This window comes from Onychomys torridus, chromosome 11, assembly GCF_903995425.1.
Source record: "Onychomys torridus chromosome 11, mOncTor1.1, whole genome shotgun sequence".
Classification (NCBI taxonomy): Eukaryota; Metazoa; Chordata; class Mammalia; order Rodentia; family Cricetidae; genus Onychomys; species Onychomys torridus.
The window spans coordinates 53,681,153-53,706,502 of NC_050453.1; the positions used below are offsets into that span (position 1 = coordinate 53,681,153).

Sequence of the window (25,350 nt, forward strand, 5' to 3'; positions counted from 1 at the left end):
ATTTTCTAGCCTCCATTTTTGGCTCTGTAGTTAGTGGCTGTCTGTTTTCTGACCCAAAATTAAATTTATTAAGGTGCACAATATTTGGGGGAACACAATACCAACACACCATCAGAATAACACCATCAGAATAACACCTTACTTATCAGTTGAGACTCTGAAATCAAGCAGGTCCTGGACAGATGTAAGGCATACACTAAGAGACCATGGAGGCCAGTCTAGACTACTATAACCAGCAAAACTTTCAATCATCATAGATGGAGTGCAGAAGATATTCTAATACAAAACCAGATTTAAACAATACCTATCCAAAAATCCAGCCATACAGAAAACACTAGAAGGAAACCTCCAACCCACAAAAACACAGGCAATAGATAACCCCATGGCAGCAAATCTCAAAGATGGGAAATATACACATACTACCAGGAAAAGATAACAGTCCTTAATATCCCTTAATATCAATGGACTCAATTTGCCTATAAAATGACAAAGGCTAACAGAATGGATATGAAAACAGAATCCACCTTTCTGCTGCATACAGGAAACACTTCAACTTCAAAGACACTACCTCAGAGAAAAAGTATGGGAAAAAAATTTCCAATCAAATGGACTTAAGGAGCAAGCTGGTATGGCTATCCTCATATATAACAAAATAGATTTTAAACTAAAAACAATCAAAAGAGATTAGGAAGGACATGGCATATTCATCACAGGAAAAATCCACCAAGATGAAGCCTCAATTCTGAACATTTATGCCCCAAATACAAGGGCACCCACATATATAAAGACACATTACTAAACCTTAAATCACACATCAAACCCCACAAACTAGTAGCAGGATACTTGAACACCCCACTCTCACCAATGGACAGATCTGCCAGACAGACACTTAACAGAGAAATAAGAGATCTAATAGATGTTATGACTCAATGGACTTAATAGACATCCAGAGAACATTACACACTAACACAAAACAATATACCTTCTTCTCAGCACCCCCACAGAACCTTATCTAAAACTGACCACATACTCAGTCACAAAGCAAATCTCATCAGATACAAAAAAGTTTGAATAACTTCCTGTATTTTATCAGACCATCATGGTTTAAAGTTAGATTTCAACAACAAAAAGTATAGAAAGCCTACAATCTCATGGAAACTGAATAATGCTCAACAGAATCACTAATGAGTCAAGGAAGAAATAAGAAAGACATTAAAGACTTCCTAGAATTCAATGAAAATTATAATACAACATTGTGGTGATATTTTATTTTTGCTTTAATAAATAAAGATTGCCTGGAGATCAGAGGAAAAAGGCCAGCCATTACTAAACAAAGAAGTCAGGCAGTGGTAGCACAAGCTCCTAATCCTATCACTTGGCAGGCAGGATCTCTGTGTGTTCAAAGCCACACTGGAAGCAGAGCCAGTGTGGTGACCCACACCTTAAACTCAAAACTAGTTAACAGTGGACAGACAGACAGAAAGTGACAGAGCTGGGCAGGAAGAGGAAGTGATATTGCAGAACAGAGAGAGCAAAAGAGATGGCGGAACAGCAAGGCATATAGACATGGGTAGACAGGAAGTCACTTGCATTTGGAAGCTGCAGAGTTGGTGAGGTAAGGTTGTCTGGTGGCTTTCCCTATTTCCCCAATCTCTAAGGCTTTAACCCCTATATTTGGCTCTTTGTTTTTTATTTAATAAGATCATTTAGAAGTTCATCTATACAACATACCCAAAATTATGGGACACTATGATATCAGTGTTAAGAGGAAAATTCATAGAACTAAATGCCCACATAAAGAAATTGGAGAAATCTCACAGTTTTTAACAGCACAAATGAAAGCTCTAGAACAAGAAGAATCACTCTCACGCAAAAGGGATACATGCCAGGAAATAATCAGTTTGAGGGCTGAAAATAGATACAAAGAGAACAATATAAATAATTCATGAAACAAAGAGTTGATTCTTTGAGAAAATCAACAAGATAGACAAACTAACCAAAAGGTAGTGAGAGAACATCAAATTAACAAAATCAGTAATGAAAAGGGAGAGAAAACAGACAATGAGGAAATCCATAGAATCATCAGGTCATACTTCAAAAACTTGTACTCCACAAAATTGGAAAATATTAAAGAAATGTACAATTTTTTGGATAGGTACCACATACCAAAATTAAATCTTCAAGGCCAGACTGGTCTTCAAAGAAAGTTCAAGGACAGGCGCAAAGCTACACAGAGAAACATTGTACCATAAAACATAAAATAAAAAAAAATAAATCAAGACCAGGTAAACAATTTAAAATAGGTCTATAAACCCTAAGGAAATAGAAGCAGTCATTAAAAGTCTCCCCAACCACCCCCCACCCCGCAAAAAAAAAAAAACCAAAAACCAGAGGACCAGATGATTTTAACACAGAACTCACTCTCCCCATATCTATTCAATATAGTACTCAAAGTCCTAGCTAGAACAATTAGACAATAAAAAGAGATTAAGGGGATACAAATCGGGAAGGAAGAAGTTAAACTTACACTATTGGCAGATGATATGATAGTATACATAAGTGATCCCAAAAATTCTACCAGGGAACTCCTACAGCTGATAAACACCTTCAGTAATATGGCAGGATACCAGATTAACTAAAGATAAAAAAGGAGCTCTCCTATATACAAATGATAAACAGACTGAGAAAGAAATCAGAGAAACATCACCATTTAAAATAGCCACACATAATATAAAATACCTTCGGGTAACTATAACTAAGCAAATGGAAGACCAGTATGATAAAAACTTTAAGTCTCTAAAGAAAGAAATCGAAGATATCAGAAAACAAAGATCTCCAATGATCATGGATAAGTAGCATTAACATAGACAAACTGCAGTCTTACAAAAAGCAATCTACAGATTCAATAGCATCCCCATCAAAATCCCAACATAATTCTTCACAAACCTGGAAAGAACAATATTAAACTGTATATGAAAAAAACAAAAAAACATAGGATAGCTAAAACAATCCTGTACAATAAAGCAACCTCTTTAATAAAGCATCACCATCCCTGACCTCAAGCTTGGTATTGGTATAAAAACTGACATGTGGAACAATGGAATCAAATTGAAGACCCTGACATTAATCCACATACCTATGAACTTCTGATTTTTGACAAAGAAGCAAAAACTCTAAAAAAAAAAAGAAATCACCTTTAACAAAGAGTGCTGGCATAACTGGATATCAACATGTAGAGGATTGCAAAAAAATTCATATCTATGGCCATGCGTAAAACTTGAGTCCAAGTGGATCAAAGACCTCAATATAAATCCAGTTACACTGACCTGATAGAAGAGAGAGTAAGAAGTAGTCTTGACTGCATTGGAACAGGAGACCATTTCTAAATATAACACCACTAAACAGATATTAAGAGCAACATTTAATAAATGGGACCTCCTGAACTGAGAAGCTTCTATATTATATAGTTCTTGAAAACAGTTAATCTTACACTCGTACCTGGCCTTGAACAGCTATTGATTTGCCTTTGATCTCTATGATTTGCTTGTTGTCAGTATTTCATGTAAATGGGAGATTGAGCTGTTTCTGTCTTGTGACAACTATAAATAATGCTACTATAAACTTTTTATGTACATTTTTTTTAAGTTCTGGGGTCTTCATGTGTGCTAGGCAAGTGGTCTTTTGCATGACACTCTAGCCTTCTTTTTCTTTATTAAGAATCTTTTTATTCACTTTACATACCTATCACAGATCCTCCTCTCTTCCTTCCTCCTGCTCCACCAACAGCGTGTCCCTCCCACCCCCCTTCTTAACCCACTCATCATACACTACTCCAAAAAGGTAAGGCCTCCCATGGGGAGCCAGCAATGCCTGATACATTCAGTTGAGGCAGGTCCAAGCCCCTCCTCATACATCAAGGCTGAGCAAGGCATCCTACCATAGGTAATAGGCTCCAAAAAGTCAGCTCATGCACCAGGGTTAGATCCTGATCCCAGGGATTGGAGCTCCTCAAACCGACCAAGCTGTACAACTGTCTTGCTAATGCAGAGGGCCTAGTCTAGGTCAGGTACCCTCTTCACTATTGCTAGTAGTCTAAGCTGAGGTCATCTTTGGGAATTCCTGGGAACTTCCCTAGCACACAGTTTCTCCCTATCCCCATGATGTCTCCATCTATCATGGTATCTCTTTCATTGCTTTCCCACTTAGTCCCTGTTCCAGCTTGATGATAAAAAAATAAAAAGTAAATCTACTTCAGGATGCAGCAAAACAAAGTCTTGGCCTATGCCAAAAACAATTGACATCCTAACCCATATATTTTTGCTCAACTATGTTTATTACTATACTCTTTGTAATAGTTAGTGAATGGAAGCAACCTAAATGTCCTTCAACTGATAAATGGACCATAAAAATGCCTGACATGTATACCATGTAATAACATTTAGCTGTAAATAAAAGTAAAATCATAAAACTTCAAGGTAAATGATAAACTAGAAAAAAAATATCATATTGAGTGAGGTAACTCAGACCTAGAAAGACAAACTTCAAATGTACTCTCCCATTGTAATCTCTGAGTTCTAAACCTTCACAGGTGAGACCACATACTAGAACAACTTCAGGAAATAGAAACAAAAATAGTGACCACTGCCAAAGTAGTAGCATGGTAGAGCACCAGAAAGATGAACAGCAGGGTACAAATGTTTTGACAGGGCAACGGGAAAAAATGGAGGGGACCTTATTTAGGGAAAGTGGAAGGTGATATATGCACAAAGGAGATTGGAATAACAGTAAGAATGCATGGGAAAGTCATAAGGAATCATACTACTAACAACCCACCACCCAAAATAAACTATAATTGACAAGTCTTCTATGTATCATTATAAGTACATATTGTACATAGAATTTTTCTTCAAGGTTGACAGACAATGTTCCCTCCAAGAACTAAAACTATCTAACAAAAACACCAATCATTGGTAAAAGACACACAGTCTTTTGAGTTTTTGGTCAGGTTTATCTTACTGAATTCAAAATATTATAGACTATTGCTATAGCACTTGGTTGTCCCCAAGAGGTGGAAGAAAAGTCCATATTTCTGAAGATGCAATGTAGTTCATCATAGAACCCAAAGGACCCTGAGTCTGAACTCTCCTGAAAGCTTCCTCAATGAAGACCAGCATTCATGGTACCAGAAGTCACCATGCAAGACTCAAAGAAGAAAATCAACTAACACTCCTACCCAGCTATGATGCCTATTATAAGACAAAAAAAATTAATCTCTTATCTTCCTTTCTGAATATCTAATTAGATTGTCTAGGAAACTTGCACCAAGAAACTGAATGATACTTTATTTTTAATAAGTATAAAATGGTTAGAATATTAATGTGAAAACACAGATTAATTATTGTTTATTTTGTCCCTCCTTCTGTGACCTTTGATATTTAACAAACTAGCTGCCAGTAATGCAGTGAAATTCAAAGTCACGCACAGTACTGTTAATGACAGGATTCCCAGAAACCCCACCATTGCTGAAGAGCTTTGGGTTTTAGAAGATGGGGTGGTCTATCCTGTTGCTCTTTGCCAATGTTCTAATCGTATTGCTTTCTGCTGCCAAAGGAGAAGGTAAGTGGAGACAGATTTGAAAAATGCCCTTCCGACACAAATGTATTTATCTGCTGTATGTATATGTCAATAATTTTAATTCATTTTAATTTCTAATAAAACATTACACATAGAAAATAAACTATGAGAATATTTTAAGTGAAGACAGAAAACATTTTAAATGAAAAATACAACCTACTTATGGAAATAGTTTCTGATAATCAAAAAGAGAAAAATTGAATGAAAAGGGGATTCTCTTTGTTCTCTAAACCGCTAAGTGTGAAGAGCCCCTAAATATAATTTACAGGGAAAAAAGATTTATTTTTAAAATGCATAAATTATAAATGAAATAAGATGAATTTTCCACATGAAATTCAATTTAATTTAAACAAAGCCTCTGACCAGGACAAAGCTCCAACACACTCTAAATATCTCTGGGTCTCTGTGAGGTTGATCTCATCTTCACAGATTGGATATTTTAACTTCTTAGCCATTAAAATGCACAGCTTACTCCATGTCTATTAAATTATCATTCATCTAATGGAAATGTCTTTAAGAAGACAATGAAGAATTTCAGTTGTAAACCATGAAAATGCCAACATTTTGCTCTTTTCTGATCTCTCCAATGTTTGTGTGTAGAAAGTAGGAGATCACAACACCTCTGTATTAGCATTGACTCTAAAGGAGATTTCACTTCTGTCACTCGGGTTTTCTTAAAGCCACCAAATGAAGCCACTGCACTCACAGAATTTCAAATAATGATTTCAACAAGGTGTAGGATTCTGGAATTTAGTCCTTGTCCTTGACCCTGCTTTCAGGAAGTCTTTACTTTTCCATCTGTTGTTTGCTAATGTTTATGTTAGGGGTATTCATGGAACTCCCCAGTCCTCACATTACATTTGTGTAAAATCCAGCCTTTCAATTTATAACATTGTTTCAGAGATTTAAACTCATTTTATTGTGTGACCGCATTTCACTTTGAGTTGTAATTGTGGCATAGCAGTTACATAAAGAGTAACTCCATCCTGCCAAATGAAAAAAAGTTCCCTTTCCTTTTTTTGCACTTTTTAATTTTTGAGATTATACTATATTTACATCTCTCCTGTCCATTCTTTCTTCCAAATCATTCCATATTCCCCTCCTTCTTTTCTCATACTTAACCTCTTTTATCACTAATTGTTATTGCATGTATGTGTACACACACACACACACACACACACACACACACACACACACACACACATTAAATACACCCTGCTCAATCCATTCAAATTGATTGTAAATACTGTGTGTCTGGTATTCAGTATAGTCTGGAGAATGACCTACAATAGACACACTTTTCCTTTTGAATGAATGAGTTTTCAAAGTATACAGCAAGAAATAGAAAAAGAATAAATAGCAAGTAAGAGATAGATAAATAGATAACAGACAGACTCACAGACAGGGAATCATTATTGCAGGCCCTCAAGATGTCCAGTGTTAATCCTTTAAAGAAAATAATTTAAGGCACATAGATATCTGGACTTTGATAGACCCTTTGGATTAGGCTTATACATAATAGAACAAAGAGCTAGTGATCACATGATCAAATGAGGTGCAAACAACTTCCAGCAGAAACTGACTGGAAAAGTTGACACAGTAAACTGGAGTTTTCAACTGTCCTCAGGCCAGCCCCAGATAAACTTGCTTTGGCCAATCTTTCAGATGTTTTCTCTGCTTTTCCTGGGAACCCAGATGGGGACTCCACCTGGCTAAGATAGACATGCTTCTTCAGTTTCTGCTGGGTATCTGTAAGCAAATTTGATGATGTTACCTTTCTGTTAGTTTTGTTTTTTACTTGGAGGCCTCATGCAACACTGCTCTGCCCTTTGGAATTCCAGCTGGCTGCAATATAAGAGCTTGCCTCATCTATTTCTTCAGGTTTTTCTCTGCAGCCAATTTGATGATCTTTTATCAGGAGTCTTCTCATCCGTCTGCCCGCCTGTCTGTCAGGCCTTCTGTCTATCATCTAACTATCTAATCATGTGATTGATTCTTCTTTCTTTTATGGAAAATAGGTTCTTTTCTCATGGAATATATCCTGATTACAAATTTCCTCTGCCTCTACTTCTCCCAATATCTTCCCCACTTCTTCTCCCCTCCAAATCCACAACCTTTCTGTATCTTATTAGAAAAAAAGAGTAATATTCTAGGAGACAACAACAAAACATAACCCAATATAATATAATACACAAAAAGAACAATTATCACATTGAATTTGGACAATGCAAAGCAACAAAAGAATAAGAGCTCAAGTCAAGCACAAGAATCAGAGAACCACTTGTTCACATACTTAGGAATCCCCAAATCACCAAACTAGAAACTATAAAATACACACAGAGGACCTGGTGCAGACAACTCCAGGGTCTGTGTTTGGTGCTTCAGTCTCTGTGAGTTCATAGGAGTTTACTCAGTGGATTTGGAGGGCCTTCTTCTTCTGGTGTCCTCCATCACCTCTGGATCTTAAGTTCTTTCTGCCTCCTCTTCTGTGAGGTATCCTGAGTTTAATGGGAAGGTATTTGATGGAGCTATCCCATTTAGAAGTGAGTGTTCCAAGATCTCTCCCTCTATCCCTTCCCCATCTCAGTGTATAAAATGTCTGGCTGTATATTTCTTTAATTGTTCACGTCTGCTACAGGAGGAGGCTTCTCTGATGATTTCTGAATAACACACTAATCTACAAATACAGCAAATATCATTAGGCATAATTTTATTAGTCTTTTTATTTAAGATCAATAGTATTTGGTTTTATCCTAGGTCTTGGGCTACCTAGATTCTGGTTCTTGATACCCAAGCAGTATTGTATTTGTGTTCCATCTCATGGAATGGGCTTTAAGTCAAATCATTGTTTGGTTACTCTTAAAAGTGGCATGTCACTGTTGCTCAGGCATATTTTATAGGCAGGACAGCATTGAAAATCAAAGGTTTTGTGGCTGGGTTAGTTTATATGTTTCTTTTTTGATAGCTTTCAATCTATCTTCCTCTACCAAAGTCTCTAGAACATAGGGATGAATGTTTTAAGTAGCCACCAGCTTGTCATCTCCATGTTCAATGACTTGTGTGGATGCTGCCTTCACCAATGGAGCCTGGCCATCAATTAGTGGATGGGAACCAATTGCCTTGGCAACAGCTTGGGTTGTTACAGACTTTCAAGGGATCCCACATGTCCAATAACTCAATTGGATGTAAACCAATTCCATGACTAGAAGCTTCATTGCTGACAAGAGAGAAGACTCCATCTCCAGTATTATTTGGAGACTTCATTAGAATCGCTTCATATATTTTAGAAAGATTGAACTATGTGAAATATGTGTGCCAACTCTCAAATGCTCCTCATGTCCTGCTGTCTCTCCCTGCCTTCCCTCCCACTCCCCACCTGATTCTCCAGTTCTAGTTGACCCTGCCCCCAAATCCCCCAGTAAAATCTATTCTATTTCCTCTCCCATAGAGATCCATCTGCCCTCCCCCCTCAAAATCCTTTCCTCTATGCCTAATCTCTGTGGATCTGTGGATTATGGCTTGATTATCATTAACCTTGTGACTATCATCCACATATAAGTGAATAGATACCATATTTAGCTTTCTGGTCTGTGAAAAATATGTGTTGGAATTTTGATGGAGATTTCCTTCAAACTGTAAATTGAGTTTGGTAGAATATTAAACCTACTGATTCATGAGCATGGGAGATCATCCCCGTCCCATGTTTTGATATCTTTTTCAATTTTTTTAATCAAAGACTTGAAGATTTTATCCTACAAGTCTTTCACTTGTTTGGTTAGTTGTTCTAGGATATTTTGTATTATTTGAAGCTGTTGTAATTGGTATTTTTCCATAAATTCTTTCTCTGTCGATTTATCGTTTGTATAAAGTAAAAACTCTAACTCTTTTTAGTTAATTTGCTGTCCAGCTTCTTTACTGAAAGTGTTTAACAGCTGTAAGAGTTCCCCACTGGAATTTTTTGGTAACTTATGCAAACTATGAGACCACCTGCAAAGGAAGTTACTTTCACTTCTTCCTTTCCAGTTTGAATCCCCTTCATCTGGTTGTCTTATTGCTCTGTCTAAGACTTGAAATACTATATTGAATAGGTATAGGGACTGTGCATTGCCTTGGCTTGTTCCTCATTTTAGTAGAATTGCTGATCCATTTAAGTTGATGCTGGCTAGAGGTGTGCTGTAAATTGCCTTTATTATGTTGAATTATGTCCCTTTAATTCCTTATCTCTCCAGGAAAGATAAGGTGTTGAAGAGATGTTGGAATCTTGTCAAAGACCTCTTTTCCATTTAAAGAGATGGTTGTGTGGTTTCTTTCAGTTTGTTTATATAGTGGATTATAGTTATTGATTTACATATGTTGCACCATTTCTGTCTCTCATGGAAAAATTCTACTTCATTATGGTGGATGATTTTTTTGATGTGTCTTTGGATTCAGTTTGGTAGTATTTTATTGAGTATTTTTGCCTCTATATTAATAAGGGAAATTGGACCATAATTCTCTTTCCTTGTTGATTTTTTGTATGGATTGGGTATCAGTGTAACTGTGGTCTCATCAGATGAATTATGTAATGTTCCTTATGCCTCTATTTTGTAAAATAATTTGAGGAGTGTAGTTGGAGAGCTTCTCTCCAGGTTCCAACAAGCACCCACAGTCCCACAGCCTACGTACAAAATAATCATACAGACATTTATATTATTTGAACTCCTTGGCCATTAGCTCCGGCCTATCATTGTCTAGCTCTTACTCTTATATTTAGCTCATTTCTGTTAGTCTATATTTTGCCACGTGGCTTGTGGCTTACCGGTGTCTTTACATGCTGCTTCTCATGGCGGCAGCTGGCAGTGTCTCCTCCCCAGCTTTCTGCCTCCCACAATTTTCTTTTCTGCTTGTCCTGCCTATATTTCCTGCCTGCCTACTGGCCAATCAGCATTTTATTTATACAGAGTGATATCCACAGCAGAGGAGTATAGGCATTAACTCATCTTTGAAAGTCTGGTAGAATTCTGTGATAAAACTGTCTGGCTCTGGGCTTTTTTTGGTTTGGAGATTTTAATGACTGCGTCTATTTCCTTTCATGTTATACGACTATTTATATTGTTTAGCTGATCTTGGTTTAACTTTGGTATCAAAACTTTTAGATTTTCTAATTTGTTAGAGTATAGGTTTTTAAAGTTTGTCCTCATGATTATCTGGATTCTTTGTGTCTATTGTTCTGTCCACCTTTAAAATTAAAATTTTGTTATTTTTATATATTTTCACTGCTTTTTAATTAATTTGGCACAGGTTTTGTCTATCTTTGATTTTCTAAAAGAAGAAACTTTTGTTTGATTGATGCTTTATATTGATTTCTTTGTTTCTATTTCATTGATTTCACCCTTGACTGGATGGCAAGAAATAATATTTTATTGTGATTTTATTTCCTTTTTCATCTGGAGCTTTTAGTTGTATTATTAAATTGCTATTATGATATTTTCCTGAGGGTTTTTTGTATGTATGTTTTTTTTTAATGTAGTTACGTAGTACTATGAACTTTCCTCTTTCCTCTTAGCATTGCTCTCATTATGTCCCATAAGTTTGGGTATGCTGTGTATCCATTTCCTTTGTATTCTAGAAAGTAATTAAATTCATTCTCAATTTCTGTCCTGACCGATTTTTCCTTCAGTAGGCAGTTGTTCAGTTTCAATGTGTTTATAATCTTTCTGTTGTTTCTGCTGTTGAAATCCAGTTTTAACCCATGGTGTTTTGATAGGATCTAGGGGGTGATTTCAATTTTCTTGTATCTGTTGAGACTTGGTTTGTGTCAATATACATGGTCCATTTTAGAGAACATTCCTTGAGTTGAAGAGAAAAATGTATGTTCACTTAAGTTTAGTTGAAATGTTAGATCCATTTTGTTTAAAACATCTGTTAGCTCCAGCATTTTTCTGTTTAGGTTTTATCTGCATCACCTGTCTATTGCTGAGAATGGGGTTCTTAAGTCTCCTGCTATCAGTGTATTACATGATTTAAGCTGTAGCATTATTTTTTTCTAAACTCTAGTACCCTTTTGCTTGTGGCATAAACATTAAGAATTGAAGTGACATCTTGATTGAGATTTCCTTTGATAGCTTTGGAGTAGCCTTACATATCTCTTATGATTAGTTTTGTTTGGAAGTCTATTTTTTTTTTAGATATTAAACTTGCTACAATAGCTTGCTTCTGAAGTCCATTTGCTTAAAATAACTTTTTCCTACCCTTGACCTTGAGGTAATGTCTATTCTTGATATTGAGGTACATTTCTTGGTTGCACCAGAAGTATGGATCCTGTTTTCTCATTCTTTCAGTTACTCTGTATCATTTATTGATCAAGGGAGACCATGGTAGTTGAGAGATATCAATGACCAAAGGTTTTGATTTTGCTGGGCTGAGATTATTTACTCCCTGTCATATTGCTGGATGCAGTGGAAACTAGGAGAATCGAACTGAAAAATGAGGCAGAATACAGCATCATGCAATAGCCAACTTTATTCAGGATCCAGACAACTTAGACTCTCAAAGTGAAGAATGGTCACATGTTAACATTACCATGAGATCAATCTGGATACAACCTCAGGTCAAGTCCCACATTAAAAAAAAAAAAGAAAGAAAGAAAACATGCCACGGAACTCCCATCTGGACCAGAGAGCCCCCAGCTACCATCAGCCCCAGAATGCCCATCAGGATCAGAGCTTCCATCCTGTCCCGGAACCCCCATCGGGACAAGAGTAGCTCCCATCTGGACAAGATAAGGTGACCCCAGGGACTTCCTGAGACTCAGAGTCCATCCCCCCAGCTCCTATCTGGCCAGCACTCTCATCTGGACCAGAGCTCCCATTCTGCCCAGAGCTTCCATCTGGACCAGAGAGAGGCTCCCTAAATCTGTCAGCTCTGTCTGGACCAAGTAAACTTGTAAGACCAAGAACGAACACAATAGGAGATGGGCAGATGTCAAGGCAGAATACATACAACAAAATAAAGAGCAATATAGCATCACCAGAACCTAGCACTTCTCCAACAGCTAGACCTGAACATCACGGAATGGAAGAAAAAGAAGAAAACAACCTTATAAGTAACATCATGAGGAGGCTAGAGCCTTATATAGAAGAAATCAAAAATAAAGTGGAGGAAAAGACAAACAAAAAATGGGAAGAACGCTATAAAAAAAAACTAGAGGAAAGGACAATTAAAGCAGAAGAAAACAATAAGTCCCTGAAGAAAATCATGAAAAAGCAAGGGAAACAGTCCAAGACCTGAAGGGGGAAATAGAAAAAAATGAAGAAGACACTAGCAGAAGGAATGCTAGAAATAGAAAATCTGAGTAAACAATCAGAAACTTCTGATGCAAGTATAACCAACAGAATGCAAGAGATGGAAGAGAGGATCTCTGGTGTTGAAGATACAGTAGAAGAAATAGATTCATCAGTCAAAGAAAACAGTAAAAGCAACAAAGTCTTGACCCAAAATGTCCAAGAAATTTGGGACACCATGAAAAGACAAAACCTACAAATAATAGGAATAGAAGAAGGAGAAGAATAGCAACTCAAAGGCACAGAAAATATATTTAACAAGATCATAGAAGAAAACTTTCCCAACTTAAAGAAGGAAATGCGTATGAAGATACAAGAAGCCTATAGAACACCAAACAGACTAGACCCCCAAACAAAGTCCCCTTCGCCACATAATAATTAAACAACTAAACGTACAGAATAAAGAAAGAATATTAAGGGCAGCAAAGGAAAAAGGCCAAGTGACTTACTTATAAAGGCAAAGCCATCAGAATAACACCTGATTTCTCAATGGAGAATTTGAAAGCCAGAAGGACCTGGACAGATATAATGCAGACACTAAGAGACCATGGATGCCAGCCTAGACTAATATACCCAGCAAAATTTCAATCATCACAGATGGAATGAACAAGAGCTTCCAAGAAAAAAACAGATTTAAACAATGCTTATCCACAAACCCACCCCTACAGAAAGGAAAATTCAAACCTAAGGAAGGCAGATACACCCATGAAAACACAGGGAATAGATATCATCACAGCAGCAAACCCCAAAGAAGAGAAGTACACACACACTACCACCAAAAAATAAAAATAATAACAGGAACAAATAATCACTGGCCATTAATATCACTTAATATCAATGGACTGATTTCACCTATAAAAAGACACAGACTAACAGAATGGATACGAAAACAGGACCCATCTTTCTGCTGTATACAAGAAACACTCCTCAAATTCAAAGACAGACACCTCCTAAGAATAAAAGGCTGGGAAAAGACTTTCCAATTAAATGGTCTTAAGAAGCAAACTGGTGTAGCCATCTTAATATCCAGCAAAATAGACCTCAAACTAAAATCAATAAAAAGAGATGATGAAGGTCATTACATACTCATTGCAAGAAAGATCCACCAAGATGAAGTCTCAATTCTGAATATTTATGCCCCAAACACAAGGGCACCCACATATGTAAAAGAAACATTACTAAAGCTTAAATCACATATAAAACACCCACACATTAATAGTGGGAGACTTCACCACCCCACATTCACCTCTGGACAGATCGGCCAGACAGAAAGTTAACAGAGACATAATGGTCTTAAATGATGTTATGGCTCAAATGGACTTAATTGATATCTACAGAACATTCCACACAAACAAAAAAGAATATACCTTCTTCTCAGCACCCCATGGTCCTTCTCTAAAATCGACCACATACTTGGCCACAAAGCAAATCTCAACAGATACAACACAACTGGAAAAACCTCCTGTGTTCTATTGGACCACCATGGTTTAAAGTTAGATTTCAACAACAAAAAATACTGCAGAAATCCTACAATCTGATAGAAACTGAATAATGCTCAACTGAATCACCAATGGGTTAAAGGAAGAAAGAAAGAAAGAAATTAAAGACTTCCTATAGATCAATGAAAATGAATATACCACATACCCAAACTTATGGGACACTATGAAAGCAGTGCTAAGAGGGAAATTCATAGCACTAAATGCACACATAAAGAAGCTGGAGAAATCTCACGCTAGTGACTTGACAGCACACCTGAAAGCCCTTGAACAGGAAGAAGCAAAGTCTCCCAGGAGGAACAGATGCCAGGAAATTATCAAATTGAGAGCTGAAATCAGTAACATAGAAATAAAGAGAACAATACAAAGGATTAATGAAGCAAAGAGTTGGTTCTTTGAGAAGATCAACAAGATAGACAAGCCTGTATCCAAACTAACCAAAAGACACAGAGAGAGCATCCAAATTAACAAAATCAGAAATGAAAAGGGGGACATTACAACAGACAATGAGGAAATCCAGAGAATCATCAGGACATACTTCAAAAACCTCTACTCCACAAAACTGGAAAATCTAAAAGAAATGGATAATTTTCTGGAGAGGTACCACATACTTAAGTTAAATCAAGACCAGATAAACCATTTAAATCCTCCAATAACCCCTAAGGAAATAGAATTAGTCATTAAATGTCTCCCAACCAAAAAAGCCCAGGACCAGATGGTTTCACTGCAGAATTCTACCAGATCTTCAAAGAAGACTTAATACCAATACTCTTTAAATTGTTCCACATAATAGAAGCAGATGGTATATTACCAAACTCCTTCTATGAGGCTACAAATACCCTGATTCCCAAACCTTTACAGTACCTACAAATGATATAAAATATCTTGGGGTTATTCTAACTAAGCATGTGAAGACCTATAGGACAAGAACTTTAAGTCTCTGAAAAAAGAAATTGAAGAAGATGATGATGTCAGAAAATGGAAAGATCTCCCATGCTCATGGATAGGCAGGATTAGCATAGTAAAAATGGCAATCTTACCAAAAGCAATCTACAGATTCAACACAATCCCCATCAAATTACCAACACAATTCTTCACAGATCTGGAAAGAATCATACTCAACTTCATATGGAAAAAAAAAAAAAAAACCCAGGATAGCCAAAAGAGTCCTGTACAATAAAACAACCTCCAGAGGCATCGTGATCTCTGACCTCAAGCTCTACTATAGTGCTACCTAATAAAAACAGCTTGGTACTGGCATAAAAACCGACATGTGGACCAATGGAATCGAATTGAAGACCCTGACATTAACCCGCACACCTATGAACATATAATTTTTGACAAAGAAGTCAAAAATGTACAATGGAAAAAAGAAAGCATCTTCACCAAAAGTGCTGGCATAACTGGATGTCAATGTGTAGAAGGCTGCAAATAGATCCATATCTGTCACCATGCACAAAACTTAAGTCCAAGAAGATCAAAGACCTCAACAACATAAATCCAGTTACTCTGAACTTGATAGAAGAGAAAGTAGGAAGTACTCTTGAACACATTGGCACCGCAGATCACTTTCTAAATATAACACCAGTAGCACAGACACTGAGAGAAACAATCAATCAATGAGACCTGTTGAAACTGAGAAGCTTTTGTAGAGCAAAGGACGCAGTCAACAAGACAAAGCTACAGCCTACAGAATGGGAAAAGGTCTTCACCAACCCCACATCTGACAAAGGGCTGATATCCAGAATATATAAAGAACTCAAGAATTTAGACAACAAAATGCCCAACAGTCCAATTAAGAAATGGGCTATAGAACTAAACAGATACTTCTCAGCAGAGGAAGCTCACATGGCTGAAAGACATTTAAGGAATAGCTCAACATCCCTAGTTATCTGGGAAATGCAAATCAAAACTACTCTGAGATACCAACTTACACCTTTCAGAATGGCTAAGATCAAAAACACAGAAGACAGCTTATACTGGAGAGGATGTGGAGCAAGGGGAACTCTCCTCCACTGCTGGTGGGAATGCAATGTACAGCCACTTTGAAAATCAATATGGCACTTCCTTAGAAAATTGGGAATCCATCTCCCCCAAGACCCAGCTATAGCAATCTTGGGCATATACCCAAGGAATGCTCAATCATACCACAAGGGCATTTGCTCAGCTATGTTCATATCAGCATTGCTTGTAATAGCCAGAACCTGGAAACAAGCTAGATGCCCTTCAACTGAAGAATGGATAAAGAAAATATGGTACATATACACAATGGAGTACTACTCAGCAGAGAAAAACAATGGCATCATGAGGTTTGCAGGCAAATGGATGAATCTAGAAAAAAATCATCCTGACTGAGGTAACCCAGACTCAGAAGGAAAAACATGGTATGTACTCACTCATAGGAGGATACTAGATGTAAAACAAAAATGACTAGACTGCTACACAACTCCAGGGAGGCTACCTAGAAAACGGGACCCTAGGGAAGACACAAGAAGCACACAATGACAGAGAAATGGATGAGATCTACATGAACAACCTGGACAACAGTGGGAGTAATGAAGGGCAATGTTTGAGGGAAAGAAAGCTTAGGGGAGCAGGAGATCCCAGCTGCATCAAGAACAGAAAGGGAGAACAAGGAATAACAGACCATGATAAATGAAGACCACATGAGAACAGGAATAGGCAGAGCGCTGGAGAGGTCCCCATAAATCCACAATGATACATCCTCTGTAGACTGCTGGCAATGGTCGAGAGAAAGCCTGAACTGACCTAGTCTGGTGATCAGATGGCCAAACACCCTACCAGTTGTGCTGGAGCTCTCATCCAATAACTGATGGAGGGATGCAGAGATCCTCAGCCAGGCCCCAGGTGGAACCCCAGGAGTCCAACTGTCGAGAAAGAGGAGGGAATGTAATAGTGTGAATTGTTGAGCCCAAGATTGGAAAAAGCACAGGGACAAATAGCCAAACAAATGGAATCACATGAATTATGAACCAAAGGCTGTGGAGCCCCCAGCTGGATCAGGCCCTCTGGATATGTGAGATAAATGAATAGCTTCAACTGCTTGGGAGACATCCAGGCTGTGGGACCGGGACCTGTCCTTAGTGCATGAGCTGGCTCTTTGGAACCTTGGGCTTACACAGGGACACTTTGTTCAGCCTGGAAGGAGGGGATTGGAGTTGCTTATCCTGAATCCACCAGGTTTAACTGAATCCCCAGGGGAATCTGGGCCCTGGAGGAGATGGGAATGGAGGGGAGGGAATGAGTGGAAGGTGGGGGTGGCAGTGGGGAGGACAGGGGATCCCATGGCTTATGTGTAAAATTAAAACACAAATATTATAATAATAATAATAATAATAATAATAATAATAATAATAATAAAAAGGATGAAAAAAAGAAAACACATGTTTTTCCATAGAGGCATATAGAGGATAATTTATACATTTAATTGAATAACAGCAGCAAGCAGTAATATGTAATCTGAAGTAAGCTCACCCTCTCTGCTACACTTTGAAAGAGCATGAAAAGACATTCCAAGAACAATTCTATGTTTTGAAGAAATTGAGCTCTCAAGTCTCTTGTCTTATTTGCTTGGGGTGTTCTCACAAGCACTCAGAATTCTTTTCATAGGAATCTATTCCTGGACTTTGTCCAGAAAATTTCCTGGTTTCATGATTGTAAATCACCTCTTTAAGTTGTAGTTTTCCTTATAAAACCTTCTGTTGGACTGTATTTGTAGATAGATAGATATTACTTAAATTTGGTTTGTCTTAGAATGTCTTGTGTTTTCCCTCCATGGTGATTGAAAGAATTGCTGGGGATAGTAGTGTGAACTCTCATCTGTTGTCTCTTCAAGTCTGCAGCACATCTGTCCTACCCTTTGGCTTTTAGAGTCTCCACTGAGTTAAGTTAATTCTATTAAGTCTGACTTCATATGTTATGTGTTCTTTCTCCCTTGCAGATTTTAATATTCTCCCTTGTTCCATATGTCTAGTGTTTGGGTTATTACGTGCAAAGTGGACTTTCTTATATTGGTCTAACCTTTTTAGTTTTCTGTATGATTCTTGTACTTTAAGATTCATCTGCATCTTTAAATTAGGACAATTTTCTTCTATGATTTTTGTTGAAAATATTTTCTGTGCCTTTGACCTGTGCCTTCTTCTTCCTTTATTCTTATTATTCTTAGATTTTGTCTTTTTATAGTGTCCTAGCTTCCCTCAATGTTTTGTGTCAGGAATTTTTTAGATTTCACTGTTGTATCAATTTCTTTCAGTCTGTCTTCAAAGCCTTCTTCCTTCCGTCTTTTGGATTGTATTGGTGGAACTTGCCTCTGTAGTTCCTCTTCAAATTCCAAAAATATTCTCACTTAGTGAAATTCTTAAAACAAACATTATACACTTTTAATGAATTATGATATATTTTATAGGATAGAAAAGAAAAATGAATGATGTATGGAATAATAATTTTCAAAATGTTTGACATCTGAGGAAAGAAATGTAAAATTAGAGACATTTTTGAAGATTCAGTAATCATAATAGAATATGAAGCTATGGGAATGTACCATTGAATGGTACTGTTAGATGGTTGTCAAAATGTAGACTTAAATAAAATGTGTTATATTAATATAATAAATATGAGGAAATTCAGCTAGCCACAGAAACACGACTGACAGCCACAGATATAAAAATTTAGAGTTAAAAACGTATCACAGGAGGACTGAGTAGATGGTTCAACAGGTGAAAGCATTTCCTGTGTAAGCATGAGGACCTACATTTGAAACCCCAGCACTCTTAAAAAAATATAAATAAAACTAAAAATGGCTGCGTATTCTCATAATCTTATCACGAGATGGAGACAGGTAGATACCCAAACCATCAGTGGGCAGCCACCTCTCCTGAAATGACAATCTTCTGGTTCAGTTAGAGATCCTGTCTCAAGGCAATAACAAGAGTGACAGAGGAAACATCTGATTTTCCTCATTGGCATTTTATGTGCACAGGAAAATTGAAAACACTCATTTGCACATAGCACGCACATATGCACACACACATACTATTGCGCACACACAGTATCACAAGACTGACTAAATGAGGCTTAATTGTGACATTTAGATAGTTGAATAGAGCAAAGTGGAAGGATGGCGAGATGCTTTAAGAGTATGGCCAGTATGGTATTTTATCTGCATAGTGGTAACTTATCAAGTGAAATATTTATTATTTTTACAATCCTTTAATACAATTTTATGTCAAAAAACCATTACAGCCTTCTCTTGGAAAGAACCACCCACCAATATTTTCACATTCATCCATAATTTAGGCTTTAGGAAAGCTGTAAAATTAGCAAATATATTAATCAATGTTGTGAGTAGCCTGAATCAACATTGTAATGGACCAACCATCATCTGGAAAAATGGAAAATTCAAATGGGGCTGCTTCAAGTACTGACCACCTCTGCTGGTCATTCACTTCATAGAATATTAGATATATTTCAGGAATCACATATGAAAAAAAAGACAAAGATTAATCTGTGCCCACATAAGAATGAATATTGGTGAAATTATTAAGGCCACTCCACATAGTTAAAAGGGAGGTTTATTTTGTGGGGTAACTTACAAGTGAAGGGATAGGTAACAGGATCTGAGAAAGGTGTGGCAACTTCCAGTGGTGCTCTCTGGAGAACTCTGCTTGGTCTACCTCCAGCGCCCAGAGTTCAGGAACCAAGAGAGCCCCCACATCCAGACCCCAGGTCTTCAGCATTCTCTCTCAGCCCTGCCTTGTAGGAGTGACATTTACTGAAGCCTCAATTGGGGTTGGAACTTCCAGGTCAAAGCTGGAATGGCTACCCACTACAAATGAAGATTAGGTATGAGTCTCAGGAGTATGGTAATGATATTCCTGCTTTTGCCTCCAGTTGGTACCCTTTAAAAGGAAATCTATGTGAGCTGATTCAATTTATTGATGTTCTATGAAATGGATAATTCTTAAATTTGTCAAAGAAGAACACTTAGGATAAAAAGTAGTTAAATTTATTAACCATCTACCAAATTTAGAGAATATTCTTGAAAACTTTCTCTTTTAAAACAACAAAAAAATGAATGAGAAATAATAGGAAATTTGTGTGCTCTTGTTAGTATTTGTTGAAATTCTTTTAACATATTGGATGAGGTTCCCTGAGGTAGAATTATCGTTCAAGGAAAAATTAATACTAGTCTGATAATGCACTAATTATTTATAAGTAAGAACATGAAAAAGAAAAATTTTAATGAAACATGTCATATAAACTTGTTAATACAATGAACAGTATAGCACTTCAAAATGAAGTTACAATAGCTCACCGTGATGTAGTCATATATATTTCTCTTCAAATTCAAGTTATAAATAAGCAGCTATCACATTGGATATTAAATATCGCTGATCTATTTTCTCTGGTGCGCTCTAAGGGACAACTTGATTTCATGAGGAAAGACATTCTCATATACCTCAGTTGTCTGAATACCATTTGCCTCCTTCTCCCAGAACTCTCTAGACATAGTTATTTTAATTAGTAGAAAGCAATTCACTGATCAAATGGTTGATATAAGTGTTTTCCTGCCTTTTTTTTTTGTCTTTGTCTGGTCTTGATTTAACTTTGATATGTGGAAGCTCTCTAGAAAATTGTCCATTTCTTTCAGATTTTCAAGTTTTGTGGAGTACAGGTTTTTGAAGTATGACCTGATGATTCTCTGGATTTCCTCATTGTTAGTTGTTATGTCTCCCTTTTCATTTCTGATTTTGAAAATTTAGATGCTTTCTCTGCTTTTTGGTTAGTTTGGATAAGAGTTTGTCTATCTTGTTGATTTTCTCAAAGAACCAACACTTTGCTCCATTGATTCTTTGTATTGTTGATTTCTTTCTATATTATTATTTCAGCCCTCAATTTGATTATTTCTTGGCATCTATTCTTCCTGGATGACTTTGCTTCTTCTTGTTCTTGGACTTTTATGTGTGCTGTTAAGTCACTAGTGTAAGATTTTTCCAACTTCTTTATGTGAGCTTTCAGTGCTATGGATTTTTCTCTTAGCACTGCATTCATAGTGCCCCTTAAGTTTAGGGATGTAATTCTTTCATTTTCATTGAATTTTAGGAAATCTTTAATTTCTTTTTTATTTCTTCCTTGACCCATTGGTGATTCAGTTGACCATTATTCAGTTTGTGTGAGATTGTAGGCTTTATGCAATTTTTGTTGTTGTTGAAAACTAACTTTAAGTTATGGTGGTCCAATAGAATACAGGAGATTATTCCAATGTTTTATTTATTTATTGAGTTTTGCTTTGAACCACCTCTGTAGTCAATTTTAGAGAAAGTTCCATGGGGTGCTGAGAAGAAGGTATATTCTTTTTTGTTAGGGTGAAATGTTCTATAGATATTGATTAGGTCCATTTGTGTCATTGTATCAGTTAGGTCCCTTATTTCTCTGTTAAGTTTTGATCTGGCAGATCTGTCCAGTGGTGAGAGTGGGGTATTGAAGTCCCCCACTATTAATGTATGGGGTTTGATATGTGATTTATGCTTTAGTAATGTTTCTTTTACATATGTGGGTGCCCTTGTATCTGGGGCATACATGTTCAGAACTGAAACTTCATCATGGTGGATCTTTCCTGTAATTAGTATGTAATGTCCTTCTTGATATCTTTTGATTGATTTTAGTTTGAAGTCTATTTTGTTAGATATTGGGATGGCTACACCAGTTTGCTTCTTAAGTCCATTTGATTGGAAAGATGTACCTAGAAGATTTCCTGTGCCCTGGAATGCCAGCAGTTGGGAAAATTTTTTTCGCACTAGCTTCCCACAAGTAAACACACAGAGGTTTATATTAATTAAACTGCTCATCCATTAGCTCAGGCCTACCACTGACTAGCTCTTTCATTTAAACTAAACCATAATTTTTATTTATGTTTAGCCACATGGCTTGGTAACTTTTCCCAGTTCTGCCTTCACATCTTGCTTCCTCTTGGTCTGGCTGGTGACTCCTGACTCAGCCTTTCTGTTCCAAGGATTCTCCTCTTTGATTATCCTGACTAAACTTCCTCCCTGGCTACTGGCCAATCAGCATTTTATTTATTAACCAATCAGAGCAACACATTCACAGCATATAGAGTGATATCCTCAGCAGAAAGACTATTCCCAGCTTTTTATTCTGAGGCAGTGTCTGTCTTTGAAGTTGAGGTGTGTTTCTTGTATGCAGCTGAAAGATGGGTCCTACTTTCATATCCATACTGTTAGCCTATGTCTTTTTATAGGTGAATTAAGTCCATTGATATTATGGGATATTAATGACTGGTGATTGTTAATTCCTGTTATCTTTTGGTTGCAATGTGTGTATTTCTCTTCTTTGGGATTAACTGATGTGGGGTTATCTATTGCCTGTGTGTTTGTGGTATATCTGACCTCCTTAGGTTTGAATTTTCCTTCTAGTGCTTTCTGTAGAGCTGGATTTGTGGATAGGTATTGTTTAAATCTGCTTTTGTCTTGGAATGTTTTTTTCACTCTGTCTATGGTGATTGAAAGTTTTGCTGGGTATATTGTCTAGGCTGGCATCCATGGTCTCTTAGTGTCTGCATTACATCTGTTCAGGACCTTCTAGCTTTCAAAGTCTCCATTTTGAAGTCAGGTGTTATTGTTATGGGTCTGCATTTATAGGTCACTTGGTCATTTTCCTTAGCTGCTCATAACATTATTTCTTTATTCTTTATGCTTAGTGGTTTAATTATTATATGGTGAGGGGACTTTTTGGTGGGTCTAGTCTATTTGGTGTTCTATAATCTTCTTGTATCTTCATAGGTATTTCCTTCTTTAAGTTGGGAAAGTTTTCTTCCATGATTTTGTTTAATATATTTTCTGTGCCTTTGAGTTTGTATTATTCTCCTTCTATCTCTGTTATTCTTAGGTTTTGCCTTTTCATGGTGTCCCATAATTTTCTGGACATTTTGGGTAATGACTTTTTTGACTTTGTTGATTTCTTTGACTGATGAATCTATTTTCTCTATTGTATCCTCTACATTAGAAATTCTGTGTTCCCTCTCTTGTATTCTGTTGGGTATGCTTGCATCAGTTTTTTCTGGTTGTTTACTCAGATTTTCTATTTCCTATATTCCCTCTGTTTGTGCCTTTTTCATGTTTTCTATTTCAATTTTCAGATCTTGTACTGTTTCCTTCACATGTTTAATCACTTTTTCATGGTTTTCTTGGCTTTCTTTAAGGTATTTATTGATTTCTTCCAATTTTTTGTTTGTCTTTTCCTCAATTTCTTTAAGGGAATTTTTCATTTTTTCTTTAAAGGCCTGTAACATCTTTATGAAGCTATTTTTAAGGTCACTTTCTTGTGCTTCATCTACATTGTGGTTGTCAAGTCTTACTTTTGGAGGAGGGCAGGGTTCTGGTGATGCCATATTGCTCTTTATGTTTTTTGTATGTATTTTTGCATTGATGTCTGCCCATCTCTTTTCTCCTATAGGTGCAAAAGGTGCATTGCCTGAACAAGCTGCTATTGGTCAATTCTGTGCTTGTTGTGTCTGTGTCTCAGGGGATCCTTAGGGTCCAGTCTTAGTTCTTGGTCTAATTGGAACTGGCAGATTCTGAATCTCAGAGAGCTGCACTTAGCCCAATCCAAGCCAGCTGATTCTATGACTCAAGGAGTCACCCTTGGTCTTATCAGGACTCTTGGTCCAACCTGAGCTGGTGGATTCTGTGGGTCAGGAAGCCACTCTTGGTCCAATGAGTGATGGCAGATTCCTTGACTCAGGAAGTTACAAGAGTCGAAGACAGATGGTTTTTGGGGTAGGGCTTCGGTCTTGTAGATTGCAGGGTCCAATGGGGGGTTTGGTGGGATTGTATGACTTTGGTGAGTTTTTTCTGCTGGGAAGCAACTGGGAAGAGCTGGGGGAGGGGGTTCCCAGGGACTCTCTGGGAAGAAGAGAAGTCACTCATCTCTTGGTCCAACGAGTGTTGGTGGGTTCCTTATCATGGGAATTTACTGGGGTCACAAGCAGATGAGTATTGGGGTAGGACATGAGTCTTGTAGATTGCAGCATCTGATGGGGGCTGTTAGTGAGTGAGCTTGCCTGTGGGGAGTTTTCCCTGCTGATCAGCAACTGGAGAGGAATTGGGTGGGCTAATTTTCATATTCGTAAATGTAATGAGAATGAAAATATTCCTCATTATTTGTATATGTTTCTTTTCAGAAATGACATGCAAACCTCCTTATATTCCAAATGGTAGCTTCTCACCTCAGAGGATCAAACACAGAACTGATGATGAAATCACATATGGATGTAAAGAGGGCTTCTATCCTGCATCCCGGGAAACGGTTGTAAAGTGTACAAGTACTGGCTGGGTTCCTGCTCCAAGATGTGGCTGTAAGCTTTATTCACACCTATAATCCTCATAATCCTGAAATCACACTTTTAAACATGGACAAATGGAGATAAGTAGCAAATATTTGACTTTTTTGTTTGCATTCAACTTTTAGAAACACTTTGCTTTTTAAAGTAAGTAATATTTTAAGTAATAATAGTAATTTTCCTTTTGAAAATAGATTCTTTTCTCATACAACATATTCTAATTATAGTCTTCTCTCCCTCTCATCCTCATACTTTCTCCCCAATTCCCCTCATCCCCAGATCCACTCCCTTTCTGTCTCTCATTAGAAAAGAAATGTCTTTTAAGAGATAACAACCAAACATAACACAATGTATTATAATTAAAATGAAGTAAAAACTATCATCTCAAAGTTGGAACTGAAGAACAGGCACAAGAGTCAGAGACCAACTTGTCACAGTCAGGAGTCCCATAATAATGCAAAGCTAATAGCTGTAATACATTCACAGAAGATCTGATGTAGACCTCTGAAGACCCTGTGCT

At 37.1% G+C, this 25,350-nt stretch overlaps 1 pseudogene; it reads left to right on the top strand.

Annotated features, from left to right (window-relative positions):
* Positions 1 to 5,546: 5,546 nt before the first annotated feature.
* The window catches only part of LOC118593187, a 65,950-nt pseudogene continuing 46,146 nt past the window's right edge, over positions 5,547 to 25,350 (top strand).